At 34.1% G+C, this 17,966-nt stretch overlaps 1 protein-coding gene across 9 annotated transcripts in view; it reads left to right on the forward strand.

Moving 5' to 3' along the window:
- LOC135125757 (phosphatase and actin regulator 1) overlaps positions 1-17,966 on the forward strand; it is a 216,940-nt gene that overhangs the window by 182,772 nt on the left and 16,202 nt on the right. The window lies entirely within an intron of this gene.

A 17,966-nucleotide genomic window follows, 5' to 3' on the forward strand; every position in this document is an offset into this window, starting at 1 on the left:
GGCTAGCCTATATGCGTCCTCGTTGAAACAGCGAGCCAAAGAATCGATCCGGGTGCTGCATAACAACAAAAACCATCAATAATACGGGTGAATACCATATAGTGTAATAAAATTGGATCAGAGGGTGATAAAAGTAAGGAAACAAAGGAAGTGTTTTTGGGGAAATAAGAATTGGTGGTATGGTGACACTGATTGAAGGATGGTTCTAAAAGAAGGTAGCAAAAAGTTAATGGTACTCTGGATGCTACAGGGAGATGTTGATGGGGCCACTACTTATAAATCAGAGTGGCGTTTAATCAAGCCAATGGATGACATTAGAAAGGAAATATTTCGTTCACATACACAATGAAAAACAATCCTTGATTAAACTTCTCCAATGTACCTTTTTGATTTGTTACGCTCTATTTCGCATTTTGGGTAACTTCTAATATCTAGTCAATAGCTTAACTTAAAAAAAAACAAAAAGCAACACTAACTTTATAAATTCGATAAACGTTAACTCAGCTTAATTGGTTTGAAAGCCCGGCTGCCTATTGATTTTCTTCTTTCATTTTATTACTCGCTAAAAAGGAAAGTACATTATCTAATTAATGTTTTACTTAGGCTGCCAACTTTAGATTTTAAAATTTGCAATTATTTATGAATTTGAATATTATCAAATTTGAGGTTAGCAGAATAAAAAGTTCGGTTAAATTCTTTTAGAGCAAGATCCGAGGGCCCCCAGACGTTACTTATTTTCTCTGAAATAAAATCTATAGGATAAAGTAGGATTTGTATATACCTTGAGTACGGCCAATTTACAAGTACCAGGTGCTAAAGGTAGGTAGAAACAGTACTTACATTTCTCAAAGTCTCAGTGCTGATTTTTACGGTTGTTTTAGGAAATATAGTTAAAAATTAATAATTAATGCTGTCATACATTTTCCGTCAGCGGTAACTTTTACTTATAATCTCAGTCTTGATTTTTATATGTATATGATACTCATGGAACTATTTCAATAATTTTTGTAAGCAGCCAGACCAATCGAAGGGACCAAACATTCCCCCAGACACACAAAAGGTCGCTTTGTGTATGAGCGCATGCGCAAGGTTCGTCACTTACCGTCAAAGTAGGGATGGGTAGATTCGGTCATCACTACGAACGGATCGTTCATTTTTTCTTAATATATGAACTCTTCTTTTCCCAACAAGAAACTGAAAACATGTTTAACTATCCTGTTGTTCAAAGAAAACTCTATACATTAAAAAAACAAAGATTAAGCTCCACCCACCCGCCCCAGTCTCAATTGTAATGAATTTCTTATGTTAATTTCTTGTAGAGAAATGAGGATTTTGCAACTAAACTCCTCCCTTCAGCTCACGATGAGTAAAACATTCATCACAATTGAGAAGGGGTGGGTGGGCGGGGCTTGTATTTTGTACATTTTTTCTTAATGTACGAAGTTTTTTTTTTTCCAACAAGAAATTGAAGACATGTTTAACTATTCCGTTGTTAGAAGAAAACTCTATATATCAAAAAAAAAAGATTAAGCCCCACCCGCCCGCCCCAATCTCAATTGTGATGAATTTCATATGGCAATTTCTTCTAGAGAAATGAGGATTTTGCAAGTAAACTCCGCCCTTCAGCTCACGATGAATAAAACATTCATCACAATTGAGTAGGGGTGGGTGGGCGGGGCTTGTATTTTGTCCATTTTTTTTCTTAATGTACGAAGTCTTATTTTCCCAACAAGAACTTGAAGACATGTTTAACTATTCTGTTGTTGAAAGAAAACTATATATTAAAAAAAAAAAACAAAGATTAAAACTCACCCACCCACCCCAATCTCAATTGTGATGAATGTTTTATTCATCGTGAGCTGAAGGGCGGAGTTTACTTGCAAAATCCTCATTTCTCTAGAAGAAATTGCCATATGAAATTCATCACAATTGAGATTGGGGCGGGCGGGTGGGGCTTAATCTTTTTTTTTTGATATATAGAGTTTTCTTCTAACAACGGAATAGTTAAACATGTCTTCAATTTCTTGTTGGAAAAAAAAAACAAATATGGTAATTTCTCGAGAGAAATGAGGATTTGCAAATAAATTTCGCCGTTTGGTTCACGATGAATAAAACATTCGTCACAATTGAGATGGGGTGGGTGGGCGGGGCTTGTATTTTGTCCATTTTTTCTTAATATATCAAGTCTTCCTTTCCCAACAAAAAACTGAAAACATGTTTAACTTTCCTGTTGTTGAAAGAAAACTCTATATGTATATTAAAAAAAAAACACAAAGATTAAACCCCACCCACCCGCCCCAATCTCAATTGTGATGAATTTCATATGGTAATTTCTCGAGAGAAATGAGGATTTTGCAAATAAATTTCGCCCTTTGGTTCACGATGAATAAAGCATTCGTCACAATTGAGAAGGGGTGGGTGGGCGGGGCTTGTATTTTGTCCATTTTTTTCTTAATGTACGAAGTCTTCTTTTCCCGACAAGAAATTGAAGACATGTTTAACTATTCTGTTGTTGTAAGAAGACTGTATATATTAAAGAAACAAAGATTAAGCCCCACCCACCCACCCCAATCTCAATTGTGATGAATTTCATATGGTAATTTCTCGATAGAAATGAGGATTTTGCAAATAAATTTCGCCTTTTGGCTCACGATGAATAAAACATTCGTCACAATTGAGAAGGGGTGGGTGGGCGGGGCTTGTATTTTGTCCATTTTTTTCTTAATGTACGAAGTCTTCTTTTTCCAACAAGAAATTGAAGAGATGTTTAACTCTTCTGTTGTTGAAAGAAAACTCTATATATTAAAAAAAACAAAGATTAAGCCCCACCCACCCACCCCAGTCTCAATTGTGATGAATTTCATATGGTAATTTCTCGAGAGAAATGAGGATTTTGCAAATAAATTTCGCCCTTTGGCTCACGATGAATAAAACATTCGTCACAATTGAGAAGGGGTGGGTGGGCGGGGCTTGTATTTTGTCCACTTTTTTTCTTAATGTACGAAGTCTTCTTTTCCCAACAAGAAACTGAAAAGATGGTTAACTATCCTGTTGTTGAAAGAAAACTATATATTAAAAAACAAACAAAGATTAAGCCCCACCCACCCGCCCCAATCTCAATTGTGATGAGTTTCATATAATAATTTCTTGTAGAGAAATGAGGATTTTGCAACTAAACTCCGCCTTTCAGCTCACAATGAATAAAATATTCATCACAATTGAGACGGGGTGGGTGGGCAGGGCTTATATTAGGCCATTTTTTCTTAATACTATTATTGGATTGATGAGTTATCAAACTTCAGTGATGATGACAATGAAGATTGAAAAAAAAAATCATAACTTATTGATGAATAGTGATTGATATTTAAATGAATTATTTTGAAATTTCCTGTTAATAAATTTATTGTTTTTTTGCTTATCATAACGTGCAAATAAACTACTATTTTATTAAATTGATTGCTGTTTAAACCATAAATCTCTCGAGTACATCCAATAAAAAATATTTTTCATAACTCAACAACGGTTTGTTCATAATTTTCATTACGAGTTCAAATGAATTCGTATTTAATTATGCTTAATTAAGCGTGAAAATTTTACTTAATTATTACGGAAGACCTATTAGACTATTAATAATATAAATCTTATAAAGCCATGTTATAAAACTATCTAATAATCACGCTTGCGCTCACGGATATAGCGACTCTTTGTGTGTTTCTGGGGTAATGTTTACAAAAATTATTGAAATATTAATTTTATTTGTGAGAAAATAAGTAACATTTGGGGGGCCTGGGGGTCTTGGACTATATGCTAAATGCCATTATATGGTAGCATCAAAATTGAAAGGATTACAGTGTGATCTTACGAGGAGAATTCATTAACCAAGCTTTGCTAACACATAGTTTCGTCTTTTGCAATGGGTTTGATTAATTTTGCTTAGTTTAGCTATAGTTGTTTATTAAGCTTTATTAAAAACATGGGACTCTTATAGAAATTGATACAATGGGCATTACCTTCCAATGGCCAAAAAGCCTTTGGCCTCTATGTAAAGGCCAAAAAATTGTAAATTCTAATTGTAAGCAAATTTCCAACAGAATTCAACAAGTGGAAACGAGATCATTAACAAAGGTCATGAAAAGAGAGCCAGGATTGTCATTAAGTGAATAACTAAACCGTTTATAACAGTTTTATGTAAGGTCGTCTGCCGTCAAATGTACCTTAAAAATCAATAAGCCTTTTATTTTAAAACTCATCATTTGAGAAACACCGAAAGAACTTGAACATCCGCGCGAAATATGGACCACCGTTTATGGCTAAAAGGCATCAGACTCAGAATAACACCATTATACAATTTCTCTAGTCAAAGATTCTCCCGTATTCAGTTCGATAAAATTTTCCTCATTCTGTCTCCCCCATTGTGTATTTTCCTTATAATTTATAACCGCTTTAAATTCAGACAGTTATATTACTTTGTCTTTTATATAACATTATACCGTCTATTCCCTGCTCAGTACTACCGACAATACGCAAATACAAACCGCCGTCCTTAATTGTGACCGTTCAATACCTTTAAAATGCCGTGACTCGAACTATTTCCATCCGTATCTCACGCACGCACCTCAAACTTAAACATTTTAACCAACGTTGTTTATCCCAATCCTTGTCTGCAGCCGATCCGGGATTCATGAATGAGATTTATTTCGGGAATACGTAGTTCTTTTTTGCTGAATTTGCGTGCTGTACAGGATAAATAAATCGAGCTTCGTTTGAATTAAATTTAGACGTTAGTCATTTTGTTGGCAACACTGAAATGAAGGGATCGATAGCGACCTGCAAGTTGTTACCCGCTCTTTGTGGTATGTAAACTTTTTCAGATATTAATTTGTTTGTTTGAAAGGGAAATAACCGATTTACAAACTTGTTTACGGGCGATTTATTTACAATATTTTGTGTACATACGCTAAACATTTCGAATGTTTTGCGTTTTCATTTCGCTTCCGAATTCGGAATTTTTCCGTGTTCTAAAGTTTGTCAAACAAGGAAATACAAACATGGACTTGTTTTCTTTCTATTCAATCAATAAAATCATTAAAGCGAACAACAAGGTAAAAGCGATACAGTTTTATTCTATTTTTGTCTGGATGAATTTTTCCTCTGGATAAGTAAGAGGAGGGAATTTTCCAGGTCAGGCCACAATTTTCCCTAAAGCAAACACTTTCGCGGTAGTTTTAATCATTTTAAATTAAATTTTCTTGAATGTAGCCCCTTTCGTATTTTTTAATTATCGTTATTTTCATCTCCTCACGCTCAAAATTAATTCTAGCGCAGTAAACACGGAACTATGTGTTGTATAACGGCTTCATAACGACGTAGAAGTAATATAATAATTTACGTTATTACGGTATGGTGTCGAAATAACGTCTATATTGTCAACAGTAATCCAGTGTTAATAATAATTGTTGCGTTATTTTTAATAAAACACATTTTTTTTGTGTCATTATTAGGGGTGAGACGGCAAAATAGCAAAGTGTACAGAAAAGAAGTGGCAACAAATTATTTACAAAGCAGCAACACCTAAAATAAACGCAACAATATTGCAAACCGTGTTTACACAGTTATTACAGTCTTTAACTTCAGAGGGTAATAAAATTCTGAGTTTTCGTTTGAATGTAACCACAATGTAGCGGAATTATATAAATATTGAATGCACAAATAAAATTGTTATATTTGGTGTTCATGATATTGTGGTATTTCATAAACATCCGGCGATATATCTCTGTTATGTAACTTGTGTACGTATCATAATTTGTGTTCGTTAGATAAATAGCGCCAAATAGGCAAGTAATTTGATCATTTCCATCCCATTATTGATCGTCTCGTTAGAGCTATAGACGCGGTCTGAAGATGCATCGCACCAAGCCAATTTGAAACATATCGATTTGCAATGTCATGAATAAATTACAAGCTGCACATTTTAAGCCCATGCTACTGTTACTGAACTTCGAGTTATTTATAACACGGCTCCAATTTATTCGTGTTGTGGAGTTCCTATTCTCCACAATACATTTTTCTTTGGTGTGTAAGCAATCACAACGGTGCCAAGAATTCGCGATATAAAAGACAAATCGCAAATGAGTAGCAATGCAGATTATTCAAAAACCAAGGTTTTTGTGCTAATTTTGTTTAGTAAACATTACGGGATAGATTTTTCGTGATTGCACTTCTGGGACACACTCGGAACAGGAACGTTATTAAAAGTCCTTTCGTGTAGAGGAAGTCGACGAAATTAATTATTTTATATGTCGGTTATTGGAAGAACAGAAAGTTTGCGTGTGTGCGACGAAAACCATAAAAGTTAGTAAACTTACTTTAATGTTTCAATCAACCTTGTGCGATGAGCTCGATTTAGCTCACCTATAAATTAATTTGATAGGTGTATGAAAGGCGGACGCCGAAAGTTTATTGCTGGAGTTGAAGGCACTTCCTGGGAAAGATGAAAAACAGGAGAAAATTCAGTAACTGCAAACGTAGTATTAACCCGAGTACTCTATGTAACGTTGAAGTGTCAGTTCATTATGTTGTGACAAATCACATCTGTCTTTGAATAATTTGTATAGATGCTTGGAAGTTTGAACATAAGTTTTGCGTTACATCGTTTTTAGTTGTCTTGTAAGCATGCAATGTGCAGACAAGCATTCAGCGAGTTATTTTTCAGCCGCGGACGCTTTGTTACCATAAACTCTGACCACCGTCTCGTTTCTACTTTCAACAACGTCTCGTTGAAGGATTACAGGAGAATGAGAAAATACGTGGTAAATCATCAGTTGCACCGACCAGATCGTTTATCTTGCTCTTCCAGAAGTTGAGTTTACACCAGTGCAATCTGTTATTTCCTCCTTTTACAAGAAATGTTGACAATTTAATGAAGTTAATTGATGTGATTTGGAAAATACATCGGAAAATTTGCTTTTGATTTTTGATGGATTTATCAACAATGGTGTATTTATTTCCACTAAAATATGTATTAGGTCGTGCTGTAAACTGTCAAAACGTCTTAAAGCCGTGGGCTGCTAAGTTTAGCACGAACAAAAACCTGATGCTAAATTTTTTTCTCACTTTAGGATACTCGAGACAATTTAAGTTTAGTAGTTAATTAATGAATTGATTGTTATTAATCCGCTCCGAACTCAGACTAATTTAAAAGTCTAGACGAACAAAGAAACTAAGTAATTGATTAGGGGAGTAGATTGCCCAACTGCAAAAACTTTTGAAAAGCTTTCATTTCTGCTCGTAACAATTTAAGCACGTGGGCAACAAGAAGTATGCGACCCTATTTTTTTATGGTCAAATCTTTTGTACTGCTTGTCAAGTGTGTATTTACGGTTCAGATCAAACGGTCAGCTTAGGGTAGTAAAAATAAGCCGATGTCAGCGGAAAAACCTATGCCAATACAAGCAAACATAAAAATAGTTTACTTAATAGTAAACGACAAAGAAAAACCAGTAGATTATACTACCGAAGAACAAAATTATACATCAACTTTCCGGTTTCAGCTAAATATGTAGTGGTAAATTTTTTTTGTATGAAAAAATGATATTAATATAGATGTATCATCAAACTGCAGCTTTTTTCATATTCTAGAGCGCAGAGACCAGTTTAATCAACTAAAAGAATATGGCTGGGAAATATCGTAAAAAAGCACCATTGTATGTTTTCTTTTCAAGTTTTTTGAGTCATAACCGTCATAGAATCGCTTGAAAATTAGCACATGGATAAAACATCACATTTTACAGGGCGCAGAGTCATTAAATCTTTGTTAGTGGTACAATTTGTTTAAATAATAATGTGTTTATTAAAATCAAAATATACCACAAATTAATGCAAAATAGGTCGAATAATTTTAACAGGAATATCAGAGGAAAATTAATGATCTACTGGTTAGCAGAGTTTTTAACAAAAACTAACGATTATTGAAAAAAATGGGTATCAATTCGACAGAATTTGAGCAGTTAGTTCAGTACTTTGCCGATAGGAGCGCCACTAAAATTTACGGAAGCGACTTTTCCTTATCGCCTGCTCTACCATAAGCTGATTCTTAGAGTTCTCCGCTGATTTTTCTAATTTATGGCAAGGAACTCAGTTTTATAACAAGCCGCCAGGACCGGCCGTAGTAATCTATTGTTAAGGAAATTAACTTTTACGCAATGAGGTACTATCATAAAACCGAATTAAAACTGAGGAACTATAATATTTTTACTCCACTCAGGATCCTGAATTCAATCCACATGATTACTAAAAATTCATTGTAATATTATTGTTAATATATATTTTGCTTTGTTAATTAATAAAACTAATAAACATATTTATAATAATAATAAAAAATATATAAAATACAGCTTTTGTTTAACACGTATAAGTAGCAAAGTGTATCTACTACTTATCCCAGAAAGGAGGTGTTTTAAAAAAGCCCTACGCCCAGTAACTTCTCCCTTCCTTGTTTACTCGAAAAAAGTGTTTGTATATGTTTTCATTTGCCGAGAGATCATTTTCAAAATATATTTATAATAAAAATTTGCAAGTCTTGGTGATGAAAAATGTACTCCTAATAAATTATTCAAGTACATCAAAAAATAGAAACAAATTTTATTTATTTTAAAAAAATCTCTCGCAAAGGCAGGTTCCTCTTTCTTCTTGAATCAATTATTTCGGGCAATAAAGCGCCAAAGCAAAATCTGCCAAGTTTATCTGCCATCTTTTTACATATATTTCTTCGTCTTTATAAATTGTTTCTCTATTTATTCCTTTGGGTGTCCATACAACAAAATAAACTTGTGACATACCCGTAACAAGCATCTGTCCCTGGACTTGAAAGTAGTAATCATGATTTTTTTTTTAGTTTCAATTCTCTGTCTGTCAATGTACACAATTTGATTATTTTTTTTTTCTAATCGCTTCTTCAGGAGACAAATCTTGCGATTTTGAAGGGCATTTCATTTCGACTAATGCACTCCTATCCTCTAGAACCCTGTCTGGACTAATAGCCAAGTAAGGAAATTGTTTTGAAATAAACAAGCCACACCGTTCAGTTTTTATATATTTATTTATTTCAAAACACTTGACAGCTTTTTCCTCACTTTGCTGTCCATAGTATGTATGACTATTACCTCTAAATGTACTGTACAACAGAGACTCCACAGTTTTAGCTATTGCTGTAGTCGGTCTAAGTTTGTAAATACGTCCAAAATTTGAAGCCGTAACTCTAATTTCCTCTTTCTTTTTCCCAAATGTGCCTGTTGCCTAGTGTGTATTTCAATTTGGTCTAAATTCAAAGATAATTTTCTCAAAAAAACCTCTTTGGCTGTCATAAATGTTTCTACATCCATGACAGGATTTTCTAAAAAATATTTAAACCATAATCGCAGTCGGGACCAGCATACGTAAATTTTTTTACGACATATTTGTTTTACGAATACTTTGTCTAAGACGAGCTTGTTTTATAGGCGAACAATATTTTTTTGTTATTAAACCAGGATAATCACAATATATTTACTTATCCCCTCTAAAAAATTGATGACGTCACCTCAAAATTTTGCTGAATAAATCCTATCTAAATGGTATAAAATATGATGAGTCTCTTCTTGTGATTTATCATTCCATTCATGTTTTTTGGATTTGGATATACAGGTGACCCCAAACATTAATGAATGCGTAAATTTATTTTATTTTTTTTTATTTTATTTTTTTTATTTTTATTCAATTACGTCCCCCAACAGGCACCGAGGCCCAATTACAGGGGAACGGGACATACACGTTACACCCAGAGCCATGGCGGGAATCGAACCCACAACCCAAGGTGTAGCGGGCAAGCATGATGCTAACTAACCCACCCCGGTTATTGATTTAATCAGGAACTACAGAACCTAATGCTTTGAAATCTTGCAAATATTTTAAGGTTATAAAGAGCATAATAAATTTTTAGTCAAAATATATTTGCTTATCCCCTCCAAAAAATTGATGACGTCAGCTCAAAAGTTTGCCGTATAATCCTATTTAAAATTTACAAAATATGATAAGTCTCTTCTTGTAATTTATCATTCCATTCATATTTTTTGTATTCCGATACTCAAAAAAGTTAATGAATGTGCAAATTTATTTTATTGATTTAATCAGGAACTACAAAACCGAATGCTTTGAAATCTAATGTGAAAAAAACATAATTGTCTAAACTCTTTAGACCAATTTTTTTGATTTTCCCATTTTTCCATTTCTCAATTTTTCAATGTTTCAGTTTGGGATTTTTTCACTGTTTCGATTCTTTAATTTTCCTTCCATTTTTAGGTTTTTCAATATTTCAGCTTTGGAATTTTGCAATATTTCGTTTCTTCAATTTTTCAAATTTTTGATATTGTATTTTCTCGGTTTCTAAATTTTTCGATAATTTAATTTTTCAGTTTTTAAAGTTTTAGGTTTTTAGATTTCTCACTATCTCGACTTTTCGATTTTTCAGTTCCATGATTTTCCAATTTGTCGAATTTTTAAATTTTAGATTTTTTGTTCTGGATCATTCAATTTTCTGAGTTTTCAGGCTTAGATTTTTGTTGTTGTTCAATTCTTGGATTTATAAAATTTTTCTTTTTTAAATTTTCCTATTTATCAACTTACTGGGATTTCAATGTTTTGATTTTGTGATTGTTCAATTTCTCGATTTTTTGAATTTTTAGTTTTTGATACGATTTTTTTTCAAAAATCTTCAGTTTTTCAATTTATTAACTTTACGATATTTCAGTTTTACGATTTTTAATTTTTTTTATTTTTCAGTTTTCAATTTTTGACGTTTCTAAATTTTTCGATTTTTCAATTCGATTAACTGATTTTTTGATTTTCTCATTTCTCTATTTCTTGATTTTTCAATTCTTTCTTCAATTGTGATTTTTCAATGTTTCAGTTTTGGATTTTTTCACTTTTCCGATTCTTCAATTTTCTTTCCATTTTCCAGTTTTTCAAGATTTCAGTTTTGAATTTTTTCACTTTTTCGATTGTTCAATTTTCCTTCCATTTTTCAGTTTTTCAGTATTTCAGTTTTGAGATTTTGCAATGTTTCGGTTCTTCAATTTTTCCATTTTTTGATGTTTCTATTTCTCTGTTTTTCAATTTTTCGATAGGTATTTTAATTTTTCAATTTTTAAGTTCTAGATTTTCGGTTAATTTTTTTGTTTTCCTTGATGTTTTGATTTCTCGATTATTCGATTTTTCAAGTTCTCGCTCTAGATTTTTTGGCTTTCCAAATCTTCGATTTTTAAATTGTTTCATTTTTAAATTGTTCAATTTCTCGATTTATAGATTTTTCAATTTTTCGGTTTACCGATTTTTTTCATTTAAAATGTTTCAATTTTTCAATTATTAAGTTTTCGATTTTTCAATTTTGGTGTAATTTGAAAACGGTATTAATAATACATTTAGGCGAATAAACTAATATACGGGCTTGATAAGCCTTGTTTGCTCTACAGTGTCTAAATTGTGTTTGAATAATATAATAATTATCTCGAATATTAAAATTAATATGTCAAAAGAATACGAGAAATGATTATTCTGTGCTGAAGGTATGTTGTCGGCAACCTGTCATAAATTATTATTCTTCAATATCGGCTTACGATGCTTTTATGACCTACGTCCGGTAGTCGTCTATCCCAGCGCGTCAGGTAGATTTAAACAAGAATTGCTGGTTGGGTTTAAGGCAACAAATGGGGCCCAATTCAAACTTGTCTCTCGTCTAACGTTCCCCCTTAACTTCCTCACACACCTAAAACAAGCGATCAGTGACATAATTAAAGGTGAAACCTTGACTCTGCATAGAAGGATTGAGCAACTTGAAGAACAAGTACAAGTAATAATTGCTTGTAGACAATTAACACACCTTAAATTTCGTTAAGTAATTCCCCCAATATATGTCCCACTATGTACACAATAATCAATCCCAGCTTTTATATCCATTTCGTCCAATTCCACCATACAATTTCATCCAGAACTCCAAATTTAAACTCTAAATTTTGTAAATGAAAATTCAATATTCGAATAGCTGGAAATGGTAGTTTCATTTTCCTTATTAAGTTATATCCACTGGTCCTACATCCAAATTTAAGCTTCAAAGATTTAGTGATTGTTTGCTAGGAACATTTTTTGAATGTTTTCCCGTTTAGAGCCTCAATTTTATCCTTTGTTAATATATTTGCCAACACACCTAATAATAGTCACAATTCATTGAACATACATACTTAAAAACTTACACATTTGTTTTAAAAAGGCCGTCAACGCATTGTTGGATTTACTTTGGTCATATCTTGCGCTTTATGAAAAGGATGTCATTAAATACTTGTAACCCAGGTTTGAAATATTACGAGGATACGAATTCTTATGAAAAGAGTGAATATCTTAAGAAAACACAAAAGCAGGAAAGTTTATTTCACTGAGGGGTCGGACAACATGGAATTCCTTTCTATTTTTTTTTTTTGTGGCAGCGAAATATTTCTGTTCTATGTTGATGGAAGTACGAGTTCCGAAGTAAAATCTTCATGCAATTTATAAATAATTCACTGTAATTATGGTGGATTTCAACAATTGTTGGAACGAAACTACTGAAGAAAGTTAAAAAAGCCGGGATAATAAAACAGGCCATTAAAACATTAAAACGTTTGAAACAACCTTTCACAAATGTATCAAATAGCCCTAACGTACTGTTGGAGCCAGTAATGTTTCACAAATCCGAAGGGATAACATTTTTTTCCATAACAGGATACAAAATATTCCAGGACCTGGCTTTATCTCCAAAATAAATTCTAATTTTGGAGAGGAATTTTATATCCGAAGCTTTTCATTCTGCGTTGTACCTAATATCCGGCGCTGTTTTTGTTTATTAAACATTTATTAATATTATGAAGGGATCAAGGACCTGAAAACGAGTCTCCCGACTTCCTAATTATTTGTATAACAGTTGTTTATTTTCCCGTTTTTAATGTTCTTTAACTTCAGACTCAGTTTGATTAAATTTAGGCGGAAAACATTTTTCGCCCTTGACACGTTGCGATATCAAGCACTTTTCGCCTTCACGTTCATCATTTTGATTTAAAGCACTCTACCGAAATCTCTGGATGCTGTAAACGGTATAATATATTAAAAACGGGAATTTTTTGCTGTCATCTGTTATTGATTCAGAGAAATTTTAGCACTTAGAGGCAACAAAAACGATAATTTTACACTAAAAAAATATATAAGTCTACAAGACTTGAATTTTAAGGCTTCGTTTGTGTTAATTAATGTGAACAAAAAGTAAATTAAAATTAATTAAGTTTACAAGGCGCCAGGTAATTTTAGCCTCTAGAAAGTGATAAATAAGCGTCTTTATTAAAGTTTTTAGCAATTAAACAATTTAAATCAGGAGCTAGGATAATAATTACAATTAATAAATCATAAATTCCAAAATTTATGTTGTGTTACACTGAAAAGAAGCACTCAGTGTCTTCAATTAATTTGCTCAAGATAAATCAACTCAAAAGATTAACGGCATAATAAAAAGAAGAAGTAATTAGAGCTTTAAAACTCCGATGTTAAATTTCATCAGTTTGTAATGTCGTCCGTTAATTCTCGAAATTTTATATTCGGAATACTCCATTTTCTAAATAGATAAACATAGAAAAATCAGATGGAGTCAAGTCAAGTGAACACGGAGGTCACGAAACAAACATTTATGTATAGTGCTATCGTCTAAAATTTACATAACTACCCTATTGTTGCTAGTGGTCTGTGGGTTGCATTAAGAGTCCATTCTCTAATTGGAAGTCCTCCATTTCGATAATAATTTTATATTTTAAGTAGATGTATCATAGTATTTCTGTTGACCGAAAAATAGTAAAAACGACATAATATTATGAGACTATTAAAACTCCCGCTACTACCTCTAAAAATTTTAAGTACGCCATCATCAGATTCATGCATATTGCTACTAAATCGTAAAATAGAAAGATTAATAACACATGAACAAGTGACCTCTTGGCCGAACATTGCTAATTTGACGAAAGATTTTGGTGTTTAGTTCGTTGTAAGTTCACCTCACCGCTCGAGCTTTCTAGACAATGTGTGAACAAACATGCGAACGACTACTGATCAATGAAATTTGCGGTTGTTTTCATCAAATAAACCAATTTATGTGTTTTGATGAACCGTTGCAACATATTGCAAAATAGAGCATATGGTGATTGTTAATTATATGAATTGGTAACAATACTGTCTCCAATTTATGCCACATATTGGATATGAGTTCGTATTCCAACACAATAATCTAAAACCCGATATCGTCTGGATTGTATTGGAATCTTTAAATGAGGCGAGAATCCTAATAATAGTCTAGCTTACGAGAACTTTAACCTGAACTCACTGTCTCCACACTTGGAAGATTATTGATAAAGCTTCATCATTGGATTGATACTCTTTAGGAGAAAGATGAAGAACGGTATAAACATGGAACAGTGTATAACAGTTTTAAATTCAAAACAAGTAAATCTCAATTTTTTTTCTATTAATGTTTTGAAATAATTTAGAATGTTTGAGTTTTAACTCTGAAGACTTATTGTTTGTGATCAATAACCAGAAAATTCCCAACAATAAAGTTTCATGACGTTGAATTATCTCCTGCACCCGATGTTTACCCTTCCGTCTGCCTCTCAACTTCAGCCTTGATTGATGCCGACGTGCTCCTCTCCGAGTAAATTTTCATAATTCACCCAGACGCCGTCCACCTGGAAGAACTTCCTTGAGCCCAGCACTTTTCCATCGCATCCTCCCATTGTGACGTCCCTTGCAGAGTCAAGGCTAGCGTGTCCCGGCCAAAATCTCCCAATGTTGATGTAAGGCGCGATGACGTCACTGATGCTGCAGGATGGTAACGATCCGACCGGGCGTTCCGACGCCCACGCACACCAGTCTGAACGGCGGCGCGTCGCGACGCCAGTCAAAGCGGGCGCTCCGCCGAGACCTGTTGGTTCTGTCCGCGCGACTCAGACAGACAACAAAGCACAAAAACAAAAAACGTAAATAAATAGAGAATCGGTGCGGTGATGGTTCCGTGACGTCATGAGCGGCGTGGGCTTTCTGGTGAAGACGTTTACGCCGAGCGGACGTCGCAGGAAGCGATGCGAGAAGCAGCAGCACAAGTTGGAACTGCCCGGATACGGAGGACAATGCCAGCCGGATGTTGTCCCCTATTGGGACACGGCAGTACCGATAACGCCGCCGGCGGCGTTTCTGCCCCCTGGATACAAGAGGTCGTTTCGCGGTGAGGAGATAAGATTGTGTTTCTTGGGGGGACGCGACTTGAAAGGCAGGACGACGCGAAATTAGGGCTGACGGGCAGGAAGTTGTGGGCATATCTATGGAGACGTCAAAAAGGGAGAAAAGTATTAAATTTTGCTAAGCCCATATATTTCCTGAGAAAGATTAGTTTCAAAAGTTTGTTTTTTTTTATCGAGAAACTTTTCCAAATTTGAAAAATAAAGCCAAAAGGCAATAAGGCCACTTTTTTTTTGTAAATATGGAACTAAAATTACTCCAATGGAATAGACTTAAGCTATAAGAAAATACCGGATGCACTTGTAACCAAACAATGTAAATATTTTTTTTTAGAACTATTTTAGCGTTTTTTGAAAATGATGGTTATATCCAACTGATCCGCGATTTTTCCCAAGCGAACCGAGTTATTGGGACTCAGTGTCGTCATTCGAAATTTTGAAAATAGGTTTATATTAGAAAAGTTACGGGCGGAAAAATTGAAAAACTGGGGGATAAAAAAGTATAAGTCTAGATAACTCGTGCATTTTTAATCCTGCAAAAAGAAGACAGATTTACGATGCACAGGTATGTTGTAAACCGATTTGGGAGGGTGAGACGATAGTTAAGAGAAAGGATTAAATTAATTAAAATTTCGTTAGGTAAGGGTGAAAACGGAAGATTTATGTTGAATGGAAATGGGATAAGAAGTAAGACGGCAGATGAGCCAATAAGATACGAGATATTTATTTCCGTTTTTCACAAGTTCTATAAATTTAGAAATTTGGTTTAATATTTTGGGACTTTTAGATTTTTTTTAGAATTTTAAGTTTCCAAACGTCAAAGTTGTGAATTATATAGAAAGCGAGCGAAGGTTTAATATTTTTTAACAAGATTAACATAGGTTTTTTTTTCTAAAATGGTACTTGCACCACAACAGCCAGTCCACGTTCTCAACGTAATGTAAACAACAAAATGTTCTGCCAACAACTACGTTAAACAAAAATAAACATTTTTTGCGTTTTCCAACATTAACAACACTTTCCAACTTTGCAACACTAAAAACAAACATTCTCGCTAAAACGAAATTGCATTTGGTTATTTTTCGCAGTTTTATAGATTTTTCGCGTTTGTTTAATAAACAATGGACTACGTTTCTTGAATGAAGCCACTCGTAAGTGCCCTAGCCCAAGGGCGAGAACTATAAGGATTGATTGAGTTATTAGATTACCGTCGGCGGTTTTACCCCACGTAGTCCTCCATTAACCACTGCCCGTAAAAAGCCCATAAAACAAAGCAGGAACCTATTTTCGACGACCTTGCGAAACTCCCAACGGTGTCGTTTCCACATGCTTCGAATCGCTTTTACGTAAAACTGTTCGAAATCCAAATCGCCATAGGCGGGTTTCGGGGGGGATTAGGAGGGAACGTGACGAGATGATTGATGTGTGCGCTCGGGTTTCACCGCAACAAAGAAATGTGGTTGGGAGTGGCGTTCTGCGGTTTAATGATTTTTAGGGAAGCTGTAAATTTTTTTATATCTGGGCTTAAATATTCAATTGGGAAGAAGTTTCGCGATTTTTAAATTCAAGCGTTTAGGACGTGCGCAATAAAACTGTCGTAAATTAAAAAAGGGAAAATCCATTAAGTAAGGGGGTTGGTCGTTTCAATATTGGTTTTTGTAATTGCGTTATAAAAATGTGTCGGGATAAATGGGGAGATTTTGTTTGGAATATTTAAGGTTGGAAGAACGATTTAGGGGAGTGGGCGAGTAAGCCGCTAGGATGTAGTACAGTGTGATCAGGTGTACGTATTAAGACGAATCAAGTTACCTTAAGGCCACTCCAACAAAATACAATAAGTTCCGTCGTTTTATTTTTAGACAGGTTTGTGAGTATTTATTGTCTCAAAAAACAAAATACAAAAGTAATAAATAAAAGCACTATATTGTTTTCTTAAACACCAACATTTATTTTTATAGCTGTGGAAATTACAAGTGCAACGTTTATAACTACGCCTGTGGAAATGACTCACATTTCGCTGTTTAATTTTTGGACGTTTTCCAAAACTGACGTGTCCAAGGCCCATTCTTCACGTGCTTTCGTTTCAATTGTTACCCACTTACAAATTTAATGTTTGCTTTGAATCAACAAGGAAGGGATCGATATTTATAGTATCTTTGGTAATAGACACCTGTTCGGTACAGAAACTTAATGCAATTGTCCTAAACGCTCCCACATTTATCGTGTTCTCGAGAACTCACTTAAAGCTACCTATGATTTACAATTCTTGTCAAATATACAAGTGTTAAATTTCTTATTACATATTGTAGATGTTTTGACTGTATACCCAGGCATTTATTATTATTAGTGCCACAAAAAAGCGCATACCTTTTTTCCCCATAAGATACTGTTACGAAAGAATCCCATACGCCGCTCCGGTACGACGCCTATGGGTCTTCTAGTACGTATGTGTTTATTGCGGTATGTACGGCGGTAATGACTCATCGGCCAAGCGGCGCGGGCTTCGCTGACGAAAAACCTGGAAGCGAAATTTGCAATGGGCAACCCAGAAAACCCTCGAAGCGGTGTTCTCGAACTATCGAGAGGAACGTATAAGTTTAAATAGAGACCACCGTCGGGAACGATTATTAT

This window comes from Zophobas morio, unplaced genomic scaffold (assembly GCF_036711695.1).
Source record: "Zophobas morio isolate AGI-343-1 ecotype UQ-CSIRO unplaced genomic scaffold, CSIRO_AGI_Zmor_V1 ptg000009l, whole genome shotgun sequence".
Taxonomy (NCBI): Eukaryota; Metazoa; Arthropoda; class Insecta; order Coleoptera; family Tenebrionidae; genus Zophobas; species Zophobas morio.